The following is a 13,607-nucleotide window of genomic DNA, read 5'->3' as shown; positions in this document are numbered from 1 at the left end:
TCATTTTTATGTTTTAAAATAAACTAGGATTGGGAGGAATATATACCCAGGGATCATTTAACACAATAGCTATATTCATGTTAATCTAAATTTAAGGTTCAAGAAATCATTTTGAATATACTCACTATTTCAGACTAGTCTAGTAAATCTGTCATTGGTAAAGGAAATAATCCTTGGGTAAAACAATAACCTATTTTCATGTATACATGTGTATGTAGGTATGTATGTACATATATATGTACACACACACTCATATATATTGGGAAGGGGGTAGGGTGGACTTGTAACTTTACTGATGTCTATAACACATTAAGATGCCATTGAAAAAAGGAATGTGGTGTAGTAGATAGAGATAGCCTAGATAGTCAGAAAGACCCGGGCTCAAGTGCTGCCTCTTATAAATACTGGTTTACTGGTTCTATGACCCTGCCAAAGTCTGCGACTGTATGTGTGTGTGTACATGGATATGTATGTATATTCTATTTAGATGAGATAGATATAGATAAATAAATGGATAGATAGATAGATGAATGGATGGATGGATGGATGGATGGATGGATGGATGGATGGATGGATGGATAGATAGATAGATAGATAGATAGATAGATAGATGTGTGGATAGAGTGTTGGACCTGAAGTCAAGAAGATTCATCTTCCTGAGTTCAAATCTGACTTCATACAAGGGCAAGTCACTTCATTCTGTTTGCCTCGGTTTTCTCTTCTGGAAAATGAACTGGATAAGGAAATGACAAACCACTCCAGTATCTTTGCAAGAAAACCCAAATGGGTTCATAGAGTTAGATACAAGAGAAAATGGCTGAAAAACAACAAAATAGATAGGTAAATAGATCAAAAGAAAGTTGATACACTTACATTATCAACTTTCGATGTAATTTGGCATCTTCTCTGAAATAAGTGCTATTTTGTTTTTATTTCTCTTAATGCGTGTCTATGTTTATGAATGCATATGTATGTTTATGAATATATGTCTTTTAATGTAGTATAACTGCATTCTAATATAGTTTCACATTCTTCTCAAAATGTCAATACATTAAGGACACGTGATTCTGTCAGTATGGATAAATCTTTGTGTACTACCCTTATATAATTGAAAGTTGATCAGTATCTTTCAGTTTTATAGAGCTGACTGAAACTCAGAGAGGCAAAGTAGCTTGTTTATGTTCACCGTACACCACTTTCATTCTTTAGGACTGACATTAGTAGGAATTTAACGTAAAGAGTTGAGACCAAAATTTGGTCCCTCTAGGAAACAGAAGAAACCTAGTCCCCTGATTGACAGTTCCTAGCACTTACTCAATTCAATCCCTCTGATTAAAAGTTTATTCCAAGTCTGGTCTCTATCATTCCTTAAAAGACTTCTATCAAGCTCTTGACTAGATGTGGGTGAAGGACTTACTTCCATCAATTTGGATTATTTTAAAAACTTAACCTAGCTATGTGTTTCTGTAATTCTGCTTCCACTAGAGTAGGAGTGTTAGGCTCTAAGCCCACAATAGGTGACAGTGAGGGAAAACGTATTGCGTTATTTGAACCTAGGGCTGAGAAATCAGACCTGTTGCTTAAATACCAGATTTGTTTAATGCTTAACTCAGGACTTCAGGTTGCTCTGTTGAGATTAAGTGAAGATGGAGCAAAGAAAAAAAAGGATTCCCCTTATTCACAGGAACCTAGATTAAGATCTGGAAGGGATCTAAGAAATCATCTAATCCAGTGATATAAAACTCAGAAACAGGAGCCACTAAATGTTACACTGGATCACTGCAGGGAATATATTTACTTAGGAAGCTACATATTGTCATAATCTATGTTCTATTGTATCTATATTTATTTTGTTCAGTATTTCCCAACTGTATTTTTACCTGGTTCTGGCCATTTCTCTGATAACTGATAGCCCACCCCTTTCAATTTACAAATAAGGAAAGTGAAGATCCAAGAGATAGAAGGGCTTCATCCAAGTAGCTTAGGTAGAAAGTGACAGGGTGTAGCAGCAAGCACCCCAAGTGTCCTCAGGGTGGCTGCCCATACAGGTTCTTGGATCTGCTTTGTTAAAGGAAAGCAACTCAAAATGGGTTAACAAGCTTACTTTAATCAGTCAGACATATATCGTTTACCTTGTTCAGGGGAAAAAGGTCAGCACCCCGAACTTCAAAGTATACAGGCAGAATTATCAAGACAGAAACAGATCTAGTAGACAGCTTTCCAAACTGTCCAACCATTACATCCATACCCAGTCAACATCTGGGTTTCAACATCTGGGTTTTTCAAAGCCGGGGGACTCTCACCAACGGCTTCCCAGAATCCAGATCAAATCACAGAACACTTCTCAAAGTGAATCCCAAAACAAAGCTACACATCAGGGCTTATATAGCCTTCTCCTGGCTCAGAGAATGTAACAACCTTCTGGACCCACTGGCCAATCAAGAAGTCTCTACTGAAAAACAAGCCTCCCACCCCAGGCTTCAGGTGCACTTTAGCCTAGGGGCAGGGAAGATCTTCCAAATTTGCATTCCCATTACACAGGGCCCTCTTATTCCAGAATCCGGCATACTTTGTTCTATAGCAGGTTACCTCAGTACATTTAGTGTAGGTCTCATTTGCATATTAACTTAAAGTTCACTTCTTGACCCTTTGTTCTTATCCCTCTGCACACATCAGAGGTTGTATCTCCTTTCAAGCTTTCACCTGTAACCTCAGTGAAGTTATTTCCCCTTGAAGGAGCTATTCAGCTCTCTCTCCCGGACTCCAAAGATACCCCTCTAGATGTACATTTCCTTTCTTTTTTCATTAAAATCTATTTTTCTTCAATTAACAAAAATCTATTTTTTCCTTTTATTTATCTTTCTCTCCATTTGGGAAAAAAAGAAAAACAAAAATCTTGTAACAAATATGCATAGTCAAGGAAAACAAATTCTCACCTTGAAATTTGTCCCATTATATGCCCTGAGTCCACTACCCCTTTGTCACTGGAATTGTGGTTGGTCACACAAAGGGCATTACCAAACATTTGTATGCCCAGAAAACAAAATGGACCAGCCATGTAGTGAGCATGAGACACACCAGAGAGCAGGCCCAAATGGCAGAATGATAACCAGAGAGACTAATAAAATAAGAGGAAGACCTACAGCCAGTTAGGTAGGTCCTCTATGGAGTATTTGTGAAAAGACATAAGGAAAACGGTGGCCTTAAAGGGTTTATGATCTTCATGAGTAAAAGGAATAATCACTTCAATTAAATAACAATTTCCAAATGTATATTTCCACTTGGATTCTATGCCATCATTTCAGAATCCATATATCTAAAACTGAACGTAATCTCATATTCATAAAGGCAGCTTTTTCTACTGATTTGACCATGTCTATCAATGGGAATGAAGAAAAAACACAAGGTCATGGATAGAAAGTAATGGATAATAGAATTTGGAGTCAGAAAACCCCAGGTTCAAGGTCTATGCCTGACATTACTGTGATCATGGATAAGTCACTTGGTTTCTTGGTGCCCCAAATATCTCATTCATAAGGGTTTCTTAATCTAGGGCCAGAGTTCCAAGGATAGATTTTCAGAGGGCTTGATAGGAAAAATTTTATATATATATAATTGCTTTTCTTTGTAATTTTAAGCATTTTGTTTTAGGCATTTAAAAACATTTTTTCTGAGAAGAGGTCCATAAGACCTCACCAGATAGCTCATGATCCCCCAAAAAGTTTAGAACCCCAGTTCAGCTACCATAAATTTAAGAATAATTGCAGTTCTCTATTGTTGGAGAGAATTTCCTCACTGGGAACTCCCTAGACTGACAAAATCACAGGTGTGGATCAAAACAAAATCAATGGTCACATCATTTTTCCATTTAACTTCTCTTATAATCCTACTGGCATCTTTGTCTCTTCCCTTTGTTTTGCCTTTCATAGTCAGTAGCAGTGTGAAAGAAAGTATTGCATAGTGGTTAGAGAAGGAGCTAGCCCTAGAGCCAGGAGGGTCAGGCCCTGATTTAAATGCCTGCTAGCTATGTGACCCCAAGCAAGGTACTTCACCTGTCACTGCCCTAGGCAACTCTCTAAAATCTGTAGAAAAGGTGCTCACCCACACCTCACTAAAGAGACAACTTCCTCACCAGGAACACCTATATTGATGAAATCACAGGCCCAGCCCCTGCCTCTACTCAGTTACCAGATCTTTTCTTTGCATCTCCATTGCTACCTTTCCACCTCTCTGTCACCACACCAAATTCAGGCCTGCATTATTTCAACAACTTCTTAAAGGTCTCCCTACCTCCAGTCTCTTTTAATTCATGCTGCCCCATTGATTTCATTAAAACTTTTTTTCTTATGTCACTTCTGATTGTCTTAAACATAAAGTCCAAAGTCTTTAGACTATTACCAAAGATCATCTCAGTCCCAAGTTTCTTTTTCAGAGCTTATTTACAATTTCTCAGTACAAACTCTGAGTTCTAGCCCAGCAGGACCACCTAAGATTCTGACTGCATGCTTCTGGTTATGCCCTGCCTCATCTTCCCTCCTAGGTCACTTTCTGGATTCCTGCTTACCTTTAATGCACCTTCTCTAATCATAGTAACCCAAGCAAAGGATGCTATCCATCCCTTCTGAGAATGTCCATCATACTTAGAGCTGTATTTAATACATCAGATCCTGCCTCTTTAAATTCTATGTGCTGGAGTTTTCCCATCTGTAAAATAAAAAGTTCTGCTCCAAGATCCCTTCTAGCCCTAAGCTTATTGCTGTTCAGTCATTTCACTCACATCCGACTTTTCATGACGCCATTTGGAGTTTTCTTGGCAAAGACACTTGACAAATGGTTTGCTATTTCCTTCTCTGGCTCATTTTACAGTTGAGGAAACTGAGGCAAATGGGCCTAAGTGACTTGCTCAGGATCACATAGCTAGTAAGTGTCTGAGACTGGATTTGAACTCAAGAAGAGGAATCTTCCTGCCTCTAGGCCAAGCACTCTTTGCACGTCCCTGTGAGTATATGGACCTAGAATCTATTGACTTCTATTGGGGCACAATGGAAAGAACTCTGGCTCTAGAAATAGAGGACCTGGGGTTAAACCTCAGCTCTGATGCTTCCTAACTCATGACCTTAAGAAATCAATCACCAAGTATGTATTAAGTACACACTGAGTGCCTGGAACTGATGAAGACTGGGTTAGATGCCTTCTGAAATCCCTTCTAGGCCTCAGTGTATGAAACTGGGATCCCATGAACTGGGAAGAAGGAAGAAAGGAGATCAGCTCAAGGTGGTATATCGAAGTTACACATGATGTCAGGTCATAGACTTAGAATCTGGGAAAGGACCCCAGAGGCAGGCAAGTCCCACCCACTCATTTTGTAGATGAAGAAATTGAGGCAATAGAGAGAGGTTAAGTCACTTATTTACAACAACACAGCTAATATTTGTAAGGCAGGATTAGAACCCCCATCTTCTTAAAGCCAAGTCCAGTGTTCCATCCTGTCCCACTATACTTCAAAACATTAAGCCCTTTGAGGGGAGGGAGCATTTCCATGTTGAAATCCAGGCAAGCACAGATGGAAGAGGATCACTAAGCATTTGCTGGCTGATAGATTGTACAACAGGGTGGGTTAGTGCTATAGTAGCCAGCTTTATCAATGAGTGCCCTGCATTTCCATTTGTAGGGAGTGCTGTGGATACTACACTTCCTCTCCTCCCATGCTACTTCGTGGACTAGTTTTATATGATTTGCTTAATGTTTTAGAACTGGGCACTGAAGCTGATGGAAATGAAATAACTCACCTGGGGTGCTTAAGTAGGTGGTGTTCAGTGGGAACAGGATTTAGAAACTGAGGTGTCTCCCCTGAGACTAAGAAAACAGTCACTCAAAACTGAGTGATTAGTCTCACTGTGATCTGTAAGGAGTTCGAGACATTTTGGGTCATTGGACAGTTATCTTCTTTAATGGGTAATTGAGGTCTCCAGAAGGATTCAAATGAATTCACTTAAAACTATTATTCATAATTCAAGAAACTGTACATACAGACCCAGACACATACACACATGCACATGCACACACGTACACACATGCATATGCACACAGAGACACACAGACACATGCACATACATACATACATGCACGTTTCTTCCCACCTTCTTTATTGCTTTATCACAGTATTTTTACTAGCCCCTAGAATACAGTACACAAAACTAAGATTCTATCATTCCACGCACACTGCTCTCTCCCATTTCTGCATTCCTTTTAGTTTATCCTGAGGCCAGTATCCTGAGAATACCTCAGAGGATCCAAAAGTAAGTGGTGGAGAAAGCTGCCCCAAAGCCACCTGCACTTTTTCTACAGAAGATACTAAAGGCCTTTTGTTCAGACCCTGTTGGCTCCTAATTTCTATAATTCTAACAGGTTTATTTTTCTGGTTTTCGGGCCTTAGTGGGAAAGAAAGAACAAATTAGAATAGGGAGACACACAGAGTCGAAAAAAAAAGATGCAAGAAATATAAAAACAGCAGCAGAGCGAGATATTTAACATAGGGGCAATTTAATATAGTCCTGTATACCTCAGTAGCCTCTGGAGAAATCACTCTATTATTAATGTAATGTGATTTTTTATTATGAAGGCAGTCTGGCATAGTGGAGAGAGAGAAGACTTGGAATTACCTGATTTAATGTCCTACCTTTAAAACACACTGCTTTGGGATCCTGGGCAACTCACCTAACCATTGAATGAGTGTAAATTTCAGAATCGTTGCTTGTCTTCATTAGTAGAAAGAAATTTGTTCACCAGGAGTTCCCTGCACCAATGCACCAAGATTCAGAGTTCCTTCCTCCCCCCCTCTCCCCCCAAAAAAGGTATTATTTATTATTACTGTTCTTGATGATGATCCTGAATCATCAAGGTGAGGAAAGAAAGGAAGAAACAACATAAATATTTTAGAAATTTGAGGGTTAAGGTTGGGGCTTGAGCCTGTGATTTCATCAGTACTGAGAAATTCTGTGAAAGGAAACTCTATCAATGCCGGTCAGTTCTTTCCGGGAAATTTATTGCGTTAGAAAGTTGGCTAGCGCACTGAGAGTTTTAATGACTGGCCCATGGTCATATGGCCAATTAATGGCAGGAGCTGTACTTGAACTCAAGACCAGCTTTATATCATCATCACAAAGATATTAACTTTTTTTTTAAATTTTGGCACTTGAAAGAGTAATTTTCTGTTATATAGGACATCTAAGAAGATATTGCACTTCATTTCTGGGTGATCTCAGAAAAATGAGATGTTATCAAATATTATTGTCTCTGTTTCTCTCCCCTTCCCTTATGCACCAGATCTCAGAAAATACTGGAGCGATTGTTTACCGGGTTCCTTCCATTCAGGAAAATGCAGCTGCAGCAAAGTTAGTGTTGAATCAAAGTATGTGCCAGCCTAGGCTTCTTTCTCTTCTAACAGTATAGCTTTGCCTGAGGGGAGGCATCTGTGAGGGTTTGCCTTCAGATGTTTGCCTACAGGTAGGTTATTGAAAGTCAACTGGCATCAGAGCAATTTCTCCAGCGGCAGAAATTAACCTTCCCTAGCCCTAAAGGCACAGGCAGATGATGACACTAAATGTTTCCTGATCAGAACACTGGGGGGGGGGGGGGCAGGGTAGTTGGAGGAGGCAGGGATGGAGGTGAGGATACAGGCTGGGGATACAGCAAACCACATGTACCACTAAAGAGACTGTCTGAGACAAAGACGGGAACAGCCTTTGCTCCAGTTGTTACAATCCTGCAAAGATACTGAAATCTATTTTGCTTGGCTTTTGTTTCACTAGATCAGTCTCTGAAGACAGAGCCAGACTGTGAAATGAAAAGTACATTTACCGAGCTGCAGTGGGTGGCTTCGCGTATCCATCATCTGTGCAAAGCTTTCTTCCTAGCGGACAAATCTATTGTTCAAATTGGAAACATAAACTCGCTTCGTAGCAAGATGATTTATTCATATTACTCCTTCCTCTCTAAGATGAGGACTTGGTGGGACAAACTAATGAGTTGAAGTGCAGAATATATGAAAACATTAGAGTAATGTGGGCTAAACATCACAGGCTGCATTGTGTATTATTAGCCCTTTATTAAGGTGATGATGCTGTATTGATTCTGTTTCCCTGGGTCTCAGAGCATTAGAACAATTAATGTCATACTATGTTATTGGGAAATAGTAATAAAAAGGAAAGGGTGTGTTTTTTTATTTTATCTCCTGATATAAATATTGAGCAAAGCAGTTATGAGCTTCCCATCTAGACATAATTCCTCTTCTGCAGGAGGGAAGAACTTCCAGAGTCCTTTGAATTATATTCAAGGCATGTGGGTAGCATTGAAAAACGTCAGACTTTGAAAGAAAGGGGTGAAGCAGCAGAGTTGGAAATATAAAAACACTGAAGAAATACAGTCTGTGATGAAAGAGGTTTGAGAACCCCGAAAAAGTCAGAGCTGGAAGGAAACTTAGAACACAATGTCAAAAGGTAGGATGGGGCTTTGATCGCAGAATGTCCCAGCAGGAAAGGACTTTAACCATAGAACACAGACCTGGAAGGAACCTGATGAAATGTCAAAACTAGAAGGGGACTTGGAACCCAGAATGTCTGAGCCAGAAGACACAGAGCTGGAAGGGCACTTAGAACACAGAACGGCAGAGTAGGGAGAAATGTTAAGAACACACACTGTCAGAGCTACTCTAGAAGGGAACTTAGAACAGTGATTCTCAACCTTTTCCAGTAAGAAAATTCCTTTTCAGCATTAAAAAAAATTCATAGTTTCATTTGATAGTAGTTGTAATATGAGCATCTGCTAATTGGGAAAATATACACTGACAAAAAGCTTCTATAAATTCAGTGAAGTTTTGAAATGAATTTCTATTTCAGGGCAGTTAGGTGGTGTCGTATATAGAGTACTTACAATGGAGTCAAGGGGACCTAAGTTCAAATAGGCCTCAGACACTTACTATGTATGATCCTGGGCAAGTCACTCAACCCTGTTTACCTTAGTTTCCTCATCAGTAAAATGAGCTGGAGAAGAAAATGGCAAAACACTCCAGTGTCACTGTCAAGAAAACCCCAAATGGGGTCATGGATAGTCAGACATGACTGAAATAACTCAACAACAACAAAATTATGAATCACTACAGAACGTTACATGCATTTTTAGTCACATTTTCTTATTTATTACATTGAGTCATATTGTGTACCTTATTGGAGATAAAGATGAAAATGACAGTACTTGTTTTGCATATATGAGTTCCTTGCAATAATCCATAGGCCTGAGTCCATGATTTGGGAACCACGGTTTTTGAACATTGAACTAGAGTTAGAAGAAGCCATAGAGATCATCCTATGGAACGCTTTCATTTTATAGAAGAAAAAACTGAGATACAGAAGAGAGGCAATGACTTGTCCAAGATCACACAGCTAATTTGAGTGGCATAACTGGGGTTAGAACCCAGATATCCTGACTCCCAGTCTGAGACTATTCCTATTATTCTATCTTTGCTGTCCTAGCACCTTAAGGATAAGACACTTATTATCGTACCCCGTTTAGTCACTCTATCCATATTTCAAAGCTAAGACTTTCCTAAATTCTAATTCACAGTTTAAAATCTTTTTAATCTAGTAAACACTGCCTGAAACAATGTGGGGTGAAAGGAGGTGGAGTTTTTTTAGCCTGAAAGTAATTTCCTAATGGACAGTTATGGAAATCTATGCTAGGATTGCATTAAATGCTTTTCCTCTTTCCCAGAAGACTAATAAAAATATACTCAGTTTTCAATTTTTAAAAATATCTGTGCTAACCTGGACCAGTGAAATGTCTGGCTTCCTCTTTCAGAGTGGATGGGATGGGGGAATTGCTGCCCACATCATAAGCATGTTGTGTGACTCATACCCATAATAGCAAACACTGAAAACAAGCTCAAATTCTGGCCAGGACTTTACCTTAGGAAAGCTAAGAAATGCTGTAATAAAAATCACTGTGAAATCCCATTGCTAGAGAACATCAGAGTTTACTCTGAAAAACTCTGCATGGAAAGAAATTCAGGTATTTTTATTCCTAGATCATATGTATAAACTGAGGCCCAGAAGGTCTCTATTCAAGATCACATGGGTACTAAGGATTCTAATCCAGGTCATCCAGCTAGGTAGCACAGTGGTTAAAGCACTGGGACTGGAATCAGAAAGACCTGAGTTCAAATTCAGCTTTGGACACTTACTAGCTGTGAGATCCTGGGCAAGTCACTTAAGCACTATTTACTTCAGTTTCTTCGTCTGTAAAATGAGGATAAGAATCATGGTTGTTGTGAGGATAAAGTGAGAATATTAATATTAATGAATAAAGGGATTCCTTTATAAATGTTAGCTATTAATATTATTATTGTTAACAATTTCAAATACAGTGTTCTTTCTACCATCCCAGGGTCGTGACAATAGCCACTGCTCCTTACCTGGACATTCTTCCTCTCAGTGCCCTGACGTCCAACACACAAACACACACACACACACACACACACACACACACACACACTTTGAAGATTTAACTATGGTGACACTGTCTTCTCTTTCTATGTACCGCCACCCCTATAGACCAGAAGAAATCAGTCCAAACCTTGTTTCTCATCAACTCTCTGCAAAACTTATTCCCTACTGCACTTGTCCTGGGGACAATGCAAACAAATGAAAAAACAAAACTGCTGACCCTCTAAAGTCATATACTGCCCTCGACAGGCACAAGTGACCTGTTATGTGACCTGGGGTTGTGTACTTGATTTTCAGAGTGGAAGTGCTGTTGGATACCAAGTATTCATTAAATACAAAGGGTTTGGTTAGCAAGACTTCAGAGCTAAGACATCAAATTTCATAAAGCCATTCAGACTAGTCTGCGTCAAGTGCCAGATTGTAGAAATTACAGTCTAACACAATCTAGCCCCCAAATAACCCTGCAAATGGATCTTAAATCATTTCTGTTGGCCTTTTAGGGGTTTGCAAAAATGTAAGACTTTAGGATTGTGGGATCTAAAACTAGAAAAGGTTTAAGAGGTCATTTAGTTTTTCATCATTATTTTCCAGATGAGATAGTTATATAGAGCATTGATTTAAGTGCTCAGAGTGTATTAGGTACTGTATTAAGTGTTATGGTTATCAAAGCAAAAAAACAAATCAAAACAAAAAAAGGTAGTCTTTACTTTCAAGAAGCTTATGTTCTAATAGGGGAAGGCAAAACATAAAGGGTAGCTGGAAAGAGGGGAAGGAAGGAAGGGAAAAGGGAAGGAGGGAAGGAAGGAGGGAAGGAAGGAAGGAAGGAAGGAAGGAAGGAAGGAAGGAAGGAAGGAAGGAAGGAAGGAAGGAAGGAAGGAAACTATGTTAGAACTAAGTGGTGGATATAAAGGTGAAAAAAGCAAGGACTGATAATCCTTGAATAAGCCTGAGGGTGGAGATAAGGAAAGAAGAGACAGAAAGAGGTATAGTGACTTACCCAAAGTCAAGTAATAAGAAGTAAAATATTTAGTTTACTCATGTCCTCTAAGTCCAATTACATTTTCCTCTTTTCATTATAAAAGTGCAGAGGACACACTCTTCCCTTTAACTACTTTCTTCATGTTGCCAAGGAATAAAAGGTATATGACCTACTATTGCCAGTCAGAGTAAAAGAAGTAGGTTTGGTAAGGCCTAAGGAAAAGGAAAAAGAGGAGATCTTTCATATGATATAGGAAAGCATCCCTAAAGTCTGAGTGATTTAATGCCCCTCGGGAATAATATAAATTGGTACATTATAAACTGTTTTTGCTGCTAGAATATTCAAATTATAAATGGAGATCAGATGTTTCATTCAGAGTCTGTCAAGTAATCTGAAAGCAATGAGATCAAGCTTGTCCATCTTATACCCTCCTTCAACAGTGGCAGCATTGTCTCATCCCCTACCCCTAAGAATCTTTTCCTTCCTAGATTGTTGTGGCCAATCTTAAGAATAATTTAAATTCAAAAAACATTTTTGGAAGGAAGTCCCTAGTTAGACTAGCCAATGGCTTATTGGAACCCATGACTGGAAAAAAAAGTTGGTTGATGAACTTTTGCTTAGAATAATGCATTATTTTTTTCCTCTACATGCTATTGCTAACTTTCACATCATAGCAACTTTATCTTCTCACTCAGTAGTAGTTAATGACTATACCCACTTGGGACAATATCAAAATTTGTTGATCGGCACTTTCATGCATCTTACTATCCAAAACAAAGAGCAGAAGGAGCCCACTTCTTCTCACTGACCTATACATTTTTGCATGAGCTGAATTGACCCATCCATGTGATAGGAGTGCCATTATTAACCCCATTTTACAAATGAGAAAACTGAGGCTGTGAGAGATTAACTGACTTGGCTAGGGTTACACAACAAGTTAATATATAAACTAAGATTCAAATTCAGGTTTCCCTTACTCCAACTCTAACATCATAATCACCATACCACTTAGCTGCTCGGTGTAGGGTGTCTGTAGGGAACAAACATCCTGAAAGGAGGGGCTTCATGGATTGACCAGTCACCACTCAGACATATGGTCTAGAATGGCTGACTCTGTCTTCGTGGATATTTTGTTCTCCAGTAAGACTACTGGAGATGGGGAAGGGGATGAAATAAACAATGGGGAACTGGGTCACTCACCTCTAACAACTGTCCAGAATGGTGAGCAAGCAGTCTTTCCAGTTGAATGAGCCTTCTGGGTAATCCAGAAACAGAAATGCTAGATGATGGGGTGATTACACAGATGAGTTGGCTCAAAATCCTACATATACTTTTTCAGCTTCTCCACTAAATCATTCATCTCTTGTGGTGAGTGTCCTAAGTAGTCCCAGTTTTCTGAACTCAGAAAAAAATATGTTCAACTGGATGTGTCTGTCATTCAGGTTACTATCCATGGTCAAGTCAAGTTAATACTGAAAAGGGAGTAAGCAGGGTTATGCTGGAGTCAGATCCAACCAGCTTCCAAGAGTCAATGTTTCCATTTTCAGTGTGAGTGTTTAGCTCTCAGAAACTGGAAACCACTGCAAATCAGGGCTTGATTGTCTAGACATTGGTAATAATGCAGATTAAACTTAAGAGTCCTCTGTGTCTTTTTAAGAAAGCCAGTTGTTAAACATTTACTATCACATCCCTAAATAAGAGTCACAAAAAGACAGATTTCTACAACTTCATAGATTTCTTTCCATGAACTAACTCCAATATGGGCTCACAGAAGGTGTCAGTACACATGTATTTGCCATATAGCTGCATATGTCTGGTGTCCTCTATCCTAAAATTATCTTATAGCTTTCAAAACTGTTTTCCTTCAGGGTTATGGTGCCTGAGGGAAGAAATAATGTATCTTCTGTGAGTTTTGTGTAAAATTTCTTGCTGTTGTGAGAGCTTGTTCTTTTAAGATGATTTCAAGGCAGGAAGAATAATGTGGCAAAATCCTAAAGTATTTGTATCACATACCCAATACTGGTTAGTATGTAATGCATACCACTCATGTGGGTTATCTCAGTAACAGGTCACAAAAACAAGCAGTGTTGTATAGTTGCTAGAGTATGAACTTGAAATCAGGAAAACCT

At 39.0% G+C, this 13,607-nt stretch overlaps 1 protein-coding gene across 3 annotated transcripts in view; it reads left to right on the top strand.

Moving 5' to 3' along the window:
* The window catches only part of SGCD (sarcoglycan delta), a 562,593-nt gene that overhangs the window by 370,001 nt on the left and 178,985 nt on the right, over nucleotides 1-13,607 (top strand). The gene's annotated exons all lie outside the window — the stretch shown is intronic.

Source organism: Petaurus breviceps, unplaced genomic scaffold (assembly GCF_028583685.1).
Source record: "Petaurus breviceps papuanus isolate PSGF00001 unplaced genomic scaffold, PetGlider_PUasm1.0 551, whole genome shotgun sequence".
NCBI classification, from domain to species: domain Eukaryota; kingdom Metazoa; phylum Chordata; class Mammalia; order Diprotodontia; family Petauridae; genus Petaurus; species Petaurus breviceps.
Note: the sequence above shows the minus strand (reverse complement) of the source record. Positions and strands in the feature narration are given on the sequence as shown.